The sequence below is a fragment of the Engraulis encrasicolus genome, unplaced genomic scaffold (assembly GCF_034702125.1).
Source record: "Engraulis encrasicolus isolate BLACKSEA-1 unplaced genomic scaffold, IST_EnEncr_1.0 scaffold_144_np1212, whole genome shotgun sequence".
Classification (NCBI taxonomy): Eukaryota; Metazoa; Chordata; class Actinopteri; order Clupeiformes; family Engraulidae; genus Engraulis; species Engraulis encrasicolus.
Genome location: NW_026944955.1, coordinates 43,717 through 52,500, shown reverse-complemented (window position 1 = coordinate 52,500; position 8,784 = coordinate 43,717).

The following is an 8,784-nucleotide window of genomic DNA, read 5'->3' as shown; positions in this document are numbered from 1 at the left end:
CACACGTGAGCAGTTGTACCCAGTGATGTGCAGATCTGCTGCAACATGAGCCTCGTTAATCTGCAGGTGTGTAGATTACAACATGAGCCTCGTTAATCTGCAGGTAATAATCTGCCTGCTGTGTAGATCACATCATCTCACCTGCACATCACAGCTCACAGACTAGAGTGTGTGTGTGTGTGTGTGTTTGTGTTTGTGTTTGTGTGTGTGTGTGTGTGTGTGTGTGTGTGTGTGTGTGTGTGTGTGTGTGTGTGTGTGTGTGTGTGTGTGTGTGTGTGTGTATACGTATAATAGCGTCTCTTCAAGAGTGTGTGTGTGTATCATAGCGCCTCATTGCACTTGCTCTGTGTGAGTGTGTGTGTGTTTGTGACTTTGAAACGCACATGCTGCTCTTTCACCATCATTTGACCTTCCTATCTGATTCACACACACACACACTTTTTTTCCTCTTTAAAAGTACAAACTCAAAGCACAACACCATTTGGGTGTGGCAGTGTCATCTCTCTCAGACAAACAGCATCTTTCCACACCATCCTGACCTTGACATCATCATCATGACCTTGACATCACCATCATGACCTTGACATTTGTCCTCGATGACCTTGATATGTGTCCTTGAGATCAGGCAAATCCAGATCACTTACAACGCCTCACCTACCCATAATCCTTCACTCTCATCACCACTACCCCGTCCTCCTCTCCTCTCCACCCCCACTCTCCTCTCCTCTCCATCCTCCTCTCCTCTCCTCTCCATCCTCCTCTCCTCTCCTCTCCATCCTCCTCTCCTCTCCTCTTCTCTCTTCTCCTCTCCTCTCCTGTCCTCTCCTCTCCTCCCTCTCTCCTCTCCTCTCTTCTCCTCTCTTCTCCTCTCTTCTCCTCTCCTCTCCTCTTCTCTCCTCTCCTCTCTTCTCTTATCCTCTCCTCTCCTCCTCTCCTCACCAGCCCACTTTAGCACAATCCAGACCTTTTCCATTTCAGACAATCCTGCCGACACACCCCCCACCCCCCCTCCCCACACACACACACACACACACACACACACGCACGCACACACATACACTCGAGCACACGCATACACATCTACAATCCTGTTGACCCCCGCATCGCATCCAGAGTCCTCCAGCACACACGGTTACCAACGAAGCACAGTAGAGTAGAGTGGAGTCAACTCAGCACACAAAATGGCGCTATGTCTGTAAAAGGGGCCAATGCACACTCCTCTTCTCCTCTCCTCCTCCTCTCCTCCTCTCCTCCTCATCCTCTCATCCTCTCATCCTCTTGCATCCCTCCCTCCTGCATCCCTCTCTACATTGTTGTCATCCTCATGATCTTCCTCTTCCTTCTCTTCCTCCTCTTCCTCCTCTTTCTCTTCTCCTCTTCCTCCTCTTTCTCTTCTCCTCTTCCTCCTCTTCCTCCTCTTCCTCCTCTTCCTCTTCCTCCTCTTCCTCTTCTCCTCTTCCTCCTCTTCCTCCTCTTCCTCCTCTTCCTCCTCTTCCTCCTCTTCTCTTCCTCCTCTTCCTCCTCGTCCTCCTCTTCTCTTCCTCCTCTTCCTCCTCTTTCTCTTCTCCTCTTCCTCCTTCCTCCTCATGATCTTCCTCTTCCGCCTCTTCATCCATCTCTATAGTAACCAGCACATGGCCCCTCCCCCTCCACGTTCCCCACCCACCCCTCTGCAAGAGCCAATCAGCACTAGGCAAATCTTTAGGCTGACTAATTAACCAATGGTCATTCAAAGCATGAATCTAAACTTTTAAAAAAAACGAGAAATAGACTATTCCAAATATGTTTATACGCTCATTTCTTATGCCATGATTGGTCCTCTCTGTATGTTATGAAGTGGAACTCTGACCAATTAGACGCCTGTACCGTCCAGAGCCCCACCCACCCAACAGTCTTCCTCAGCTCTCATACGCTCAGACAAGAATGTAACTACAGTAGTCATGGTAAAGGAATGTAACTTTAGTAGTCACTATGGTAGCAGTGCTGGGCTCGGAATGTAACTCCAGTTGCTATAGTAACAGGGCTGTCCTGGGTTGGTATGTATGAAGGTCAGCTAAAGGTCAGAGGTCATATCAGGTCAACTAAACTCTACACAGTAAACAACGTTAAAGTAATAACTATATCAGACGTTACCGTAATAACTATATCGGACTAAACTCTACACAGTAAAGGAATGTGGTCAGGAAGTGAAATAATCCTCCTGACCCAGTTGTGTATAGTTACTTCATGGTGTGACATATCTGTGGAGTTGTATTGAATTATTTGGCTATATAGCTATATAATAGACATTGATATGTTTCTACCAATATTATATACATCTACATTATGTATTTAAAGGTAATTTGCGTCATCATTATATTGTATGCATAAACAGTATATATTTAAAGGTAATTGTTGTTTTGCAGTATGCAGAATGTGTTCCCTGAGCGGCTGTTGGTAGTGTGTGGTTGTGTGTTGTGTTTGAGTCGTGTAGCTAAAAGTAGCAGCTGGAGGTGTGTGTGTGTTCGTCAGGAGAGTTGAGGACCAGATCAGAAGTTACTGTCTTCAGCTTCTAGAGACAGGATAGAGGACCAGATCAGAAGTTACTGTCTTAAGCTTCTAGAGACAGGATAGAACACTGAGTTAGAACATGGAACACACAGGATAGAACACTGAGTTAGAACATGGAGCACACAGATATAGACCATGGAACAGACAGGATAGAACACTGAGGTGCATGGAACCACTTTAAGCTTCTAGAATAGTGAGCTCAACAGAATGTTCTAGAATCAGAAGCAGCAGCTGTTTGATGCCCCTGTGATGCTGTCAGATGATGTATTCTCCTCTTGTATATTTCTGTAATAGCATATTTCTGCACACTTTCTGCATATGTTTTTTTAACCTCAAATTGTGGATATTTTTGAACCTGCTTTGCTCCCGAGAAGACAGAGAAAGACGGCCGTCCTTTATGAGTTGTCTGGTGCTGGGTAAGTGACCTGAAGGGTAAGTGTCTTGTTGCCCCAACCTGCTCATCTGCCATGCTGGATTGCAGACAATAGGAGAGGAGATGAGGAGTCAAACAGCCAATAGGAGATGAGATGAGGAGTCAAACAGCCAATAGGAGAGGAGATGAGGAGTGAAGCCAGACCTGACACCTCCTCCTACAACTACTCCTCCTCTTCTTCTTACTCCTTCTCCTCCTACTCCTCCTCCTCCTCCTCCTCTTCCTCCTCTTACTCCTCATCCTGCTCCTCCTCCTCCTCTTACTCCTACTCCTCCTCTTCTTCCTCCTCCTCCTGCTCCTCCTCTTCCTCCTCCTGCTCTTCTTCTCCTCTTCCTCCTCCTCCTCTTCCTCCTCCTGCTCTTCTTCTCCTCTTCCTCCTCCTCCTCTTCCCCCTACTCCTCATCTTACTCCTCCTCCTCCTCATCTTACTCCCCCTGCTCCTCCTCCTCCTCCTCCTCCTCCTCCTCCTCCTCTTCCCCCTCCTCTTCCTCCTCCTCCTCCTCTTCCTCCTCCTCTTTAGCATATGAGCGTTAGCTATTTGCCATGGCAGCGTGCTAGGCTAGCTGCTAGGCTAGCTGCTGTGCGCCTCCCTCCCTCTCCTCACTCTCTCTCTCTGCATGCGAGTACAGCGCCCCCTAGTGAGCTGTGTGTGGAGGTGTACTGCTGCAGTCCTCCTCTTGTAAAGCCTGTGGAGGCGTATCTCTTAAAGTCCGAATCCCCGCAGAGAGGAGAGAACAGTCCTCCTCCTCAACTCTTGATCCCCTGAGGAGAGGAGAGAGTAGAGTAGAGTAGCTTTATTAATCCCCAGGGGGAAATTCAGGAAGGAGGAGGAGAGCGGCTGGCTAGCTGGCTAGCTGCTGTGTGCAGTGGAGTTGAGGTTATATTTCAGCATGGCATGTGGTGAATGTGTTGTGGCTACGCTAATGTAGCACTGGTCCTCCATTACCCCTCCTGGTGCTCTAGTTGGAGCCCGGCGTGAGCAGCCTTCCCTGGGTACACTCTGCTGTCTGTACCCCCTGCTGCCACTGCCTTCCCCCCCCTCCACCCTCTTCCCTCCACCCTCTTCCCTTTACACCCTTGGGCTCATGTTTGTACCCAAAGGTCATCCCCCTTCCCCTCCCCTCCCCTCCCAAAGGTCATCCCCCTTCCCCTCCCCTCCCCTCCCAGAAAGTCGTCCCCCTTCCCCTCCCCTCCCCTCCCATCTCCGCGGCGATAGCCGTGTCATCCGTGTGATGTTTCGGGAACTTTAAGAATCTGAAGGTTTCACTTCCTGGTTGGTCACCTTGGTAACCAGGCCCCGCCCACCCCTCGGAAACCCTTCAGTAGCGACGTGGCCTCCTGTCTCCTTGGCAACATGGCGTCCAATCACGTTCTTAGTTCCCTCTTCCCTCCATCCCGATCTAATCACCAGACGTGTCGTGTTGTTGGTTTCGGTTTCGAGTGCTGCATGCCTCCGTCTCGTCTCGTCCTGTTCTGTGCTCTTCTCTCCTCTTCTCTCCTCTTCTCTCCTCCTCTCTCCTCTCCTCTTCTCTTCTCTTCTCTTCTCTTCTCTTCTCTTCTCTTCTCTTCTCTTCTCTTCTCTTCTCTTCTCTTCTCTCCTCTTTCTCTCCTCTCCTCTTCTCTTCTCTTCTCTCTTGTTATATTCTCTCCTCTCCTCCTCTCCATTCCTCTTCTCTTCTCTTCTCTTCTCTTCTCTTCTCTTCTCTTCTCTTCTCTTCTCTTCTCTTCTCTTCTCTTCTCTTCTCTTCTCTTCTCTTCTCTTCTCTTCTCTTCTCTTCTCTTCTCTTCTCCCCTCTTCTCTGCTCTGCTCTTCTCTTCTCGTATCTCTTGTTCTTTTCTGTCCTCTTCTCTTCTCTTCTCTTCTGTCCTCATTGTGTCTGTGTGTCAAATGTTTTTTGTCCAATCACACGTTGGCAATAAAGGGCGACGTGACCAATCACACGTCGTCAATAAAACAGGCCCCACCCAGAGGAACTTTATAATAACCTGTGGAGTAATACCCTAACCCTACCTGCCTCTACACACAGGGGGCGCTATAGAGTAATACCCTAACCCTACCTGCCTCTACTGTGGAGTAATACCCTAACCCTACCTGCCTCTACTGTGGAGTAATACCCTAACCCTACCTGCCTCTACACACAGGGGGCGCTATAGAGTAATACCCTAACCCTACCTGCCTCTACTGTGGAGTAATACCCTAACCCTACCTGTCTCTACACACAGGGGGCGCTATAATACCCTAACCCTACCTGCCTCTACACACAGGGGGCGCTATAATACCCTAACCCTACCTGCCTCTACACACAGGGGGCGCTATAATACCCTAACCCTACCTGCCTCTACACACAGGGGGCGCTATAATAACCTGTGGAGTAATACCCTAACCCTACCTGCCTCTACTGTGGAGTAATACCCTAACCCTACCTGCCTCTACTGTGGAGTAATACCCTAACCCTACCTGCCTCTACACACAGGGGGCGCTATAGAGTAATAAACACTCCCCTGAGGGGCAATACCAGACCCTACAGACAGGGGCAGTATAGAGTTATGAACACCAGGAGTAATACCTGAACCTGACAGATGGGGGTGCTGTAGAGTAAACCACCTGAGGGATAACACTAGAACCTCCACACGGGGGCGCTATAGAGGTATAGCGGATCTTGACAAACAGGGGGCGCTATAGAGTTGTACCGGACCCTTCATATAGGGGGCTTCTACGCGGTGAGTCACGATTGAAATACAATAATGGACCTCAAAGGGCCAGAGGCTTGAAAGTCAGGCCCAGGCTTTTCGAGTCGTCCCTATCGCCCCACAGTGCTTCCCCACCCCCCGCCAAAACCCCTCATAGCGCCCCCACCCCACCCACCCTCACGTCTCCAAAACTCCTCCCGACCCTAAAGATGCCCGCTGACTTCTCCCGACCCTAAAGAACTGCAGCTTTGATTCCAAAGGGAGAGAGAGGACCTGAAGCCCAATGGGGCTGCTGCACGCGCTCACAGAGCCAGAGATGTCACTTGGAGACAAGATGCTGTAGGATGCGGACGTGATGTAATAGATGTCACTGTAGGATGCGGACGTGGTGTAATGTACTGTACTGTACAGGGCTGCGTTTCTCAGAAGCTCTTAAGTTGAGCGCCCCTTTGGGCAATTAATCAGAAATAGGTCTCATATCATCACTAAAACTTCATGCATACACTATTTTATCTTGCATATGCACTTTGATCAAGTATTTTACTTGCATGTGCGAGAAAAATATTATATGCAGGCGTATAAAATGATTGTATGTACTAACCTTTAGTAATGTGATATAATGCCAAGGAGGCACTTCAAACTTAATGTTTTAAGAAACACGCAGCCCTTGACTGTAGGATGCAGATGCGCTGGTCGCTAATCGCGCTGGTCGCTAATCATTCGTTAGCAATACAGGACTTAGCTCAGGACTAGTGGCACCCGACAGGTTGCCATGCCGACAGGTTGCCGTGACAATGCTATACTTCAGCCTTTAACCCTATACTGCACGGTGTTGCCATATGGCAACATACCATTCTTTTGGCATTTCCTGGTATTTAAATATAAATAATAGACACTGATTGGTTTTCATATTGAAACTGTGGCCTTGTTTTATCCAATTATGTGGTTTATTGACATCACATGACACCACACACTCCCCCAGGCTCGCTCTTTCCCTCACTGTACATGAGTGTGTCTCCTTGACAGATTGCTCTGCCATTGGCCAAGATTTTTCACACTTTTTGCAATATTTACAAAATTTAAAAAAATATTGGGATGATCTATAGTTAGTCATTATCTGTTTTCACCATTTGTTTTGTTTTCAACTAAAATTATTTCCTTTTTATGTTGAAAAATAGGTATGTTGCCATACGGCAACATTGTGCGGTAATGGAACAAGACGGTCAATAGGGAAAGTGTATTGATACAAATACCCAATTCTAATTGATTGATTAATTGATTTATTTATTGATTGAATGATTGATAACTGATAATATTTATAATTAGTGCAAATTGCAGTCTGTAATGAACATTAAAAATGTTATAATAGGTGTACAGAACTGTTTTATGAGCTTTCACTCTGAGTGCATGCAGAAAAGCGAACAAGGCCTATGCAGCCTCCCCAGACTGCCAGAGGTATACCACAAAAATCCCCAAACCCCAAATTAGAGCATAAAGCTTCGGTCATCTTGACCATTTGAAGCCTCCAAAATGTTTTGACTTCATGTGTCTGTTATATTTAGGCTAATTAGCACACAACATTTGTGCAAATCTGTCAACCTGATCAAAAATTATTGTACAAAGTCAACCATTTTGAAAGTCAGCCATTTTAAAAGCATAATCTCCACATTTCAAACAGCTCATAAACCAATTATATTATTAACACACAAGATTTACTGCAAATCCAAGCACCCATTGAAAAGTTGTGGCGTAAACAAAAGGTAGGCCGTCTCGAAAGATTGCCAACTTCAAAGTCAGCCATCTTGAAAGTCAGCTATCTTGAAAGCACTGGCCTCACAATTTTACATGGCTTATTTACTCATTATAGAGTGTTATCACACAAGGTTTAGTGTAAATCCAAGCATCCATTCAAAAGTTATGACAAATAAACTGTCGGTTATGTTGAAAGATGCCTGGCCCGCAAATCGGCCATCTTGAATGTCGGCCATCTTGAAAGTGTTGGCTTCCGAAATTAAATCAGTTCATGTACATATTGTAGACATTTACCATACACATTTTTGTGCAAATCTATGCACAGATATTGTGTTAATACCTAATATATTCATTGGTGGTTGGTCAACGTAAAACCACTGAAATACTGTTTTTCGGGGATATAATAAACAGTATTCACTTGTTCTCTAAATGGCAAAAATGTGTTAAATAACTCCCTTGAACTTGTGGGTAAACTTTCAATGTTTTTCTGAGATAAAAACAATTACATTTCTATAAAATAATCCATAATGTTGTATGACCCTTGTTTGGCCTTGGAGTAAAAATGTACACTGGATCCTTTCCGTAACTGCACAATGTTGCCATATGGCAACAAACCTAAAAGTACCCCCCCAAAAAACTTTTTTTTGAAAAATATTGCAAATATGTCTTCAGAAGTTCATTTTATGTGATAAAAACCACAGCAAGATTTTTTTCTATGATGGGATAATAATGCGTGCAGTATAGGGTTAAAAGACCCCCCCACCCTTACCCCCACCTCACCGTAACAGGATATTACAACACTCGCCCCGCCCACAACTCACCGTAACAGGATATTACAACACTCGCCCCGCCCACAACTCACCGTAACAGGATATTACAACACTAGCCCCGCCCACAACTCATCAAGACAAACATGATATGATGAGGACTGCAGCTCTGGACTTACTGTGAACAGTGTGAACAGTGTGCGGGAGCTGTTGTTTTCTCTAGCGATAGTGATCCAAGGGTGAGCTGTTGTTTTCTCTAGCGATAGTGATCCAGGGGTGAGCTGTTGTTTTCTCTAGCGATAGAGATCCAGGGGTGAGCTGTTGTTTTCTCTAGCGATAGTGATCCAGGGGTGAGCTGTTGTTTTCTCTAGCGATAGTGATCCAGGGGTTCTCCTCCTATTCACCTGTCCAAAGGAGATTTGAACCAAATTGTATTGATTTCTATGCCCATCAATTTTACCCGCAGTTCAGTTTAGATGTATATACAAGATGGCCGCCAGTTCAAGATGGCCGCCTGTTCACCCCTCGTTTAGGCTCCTCCTCCTCCGTTGTGTTCTATTGTGTTGCATTCTGTTTGTATATTTATCTCTA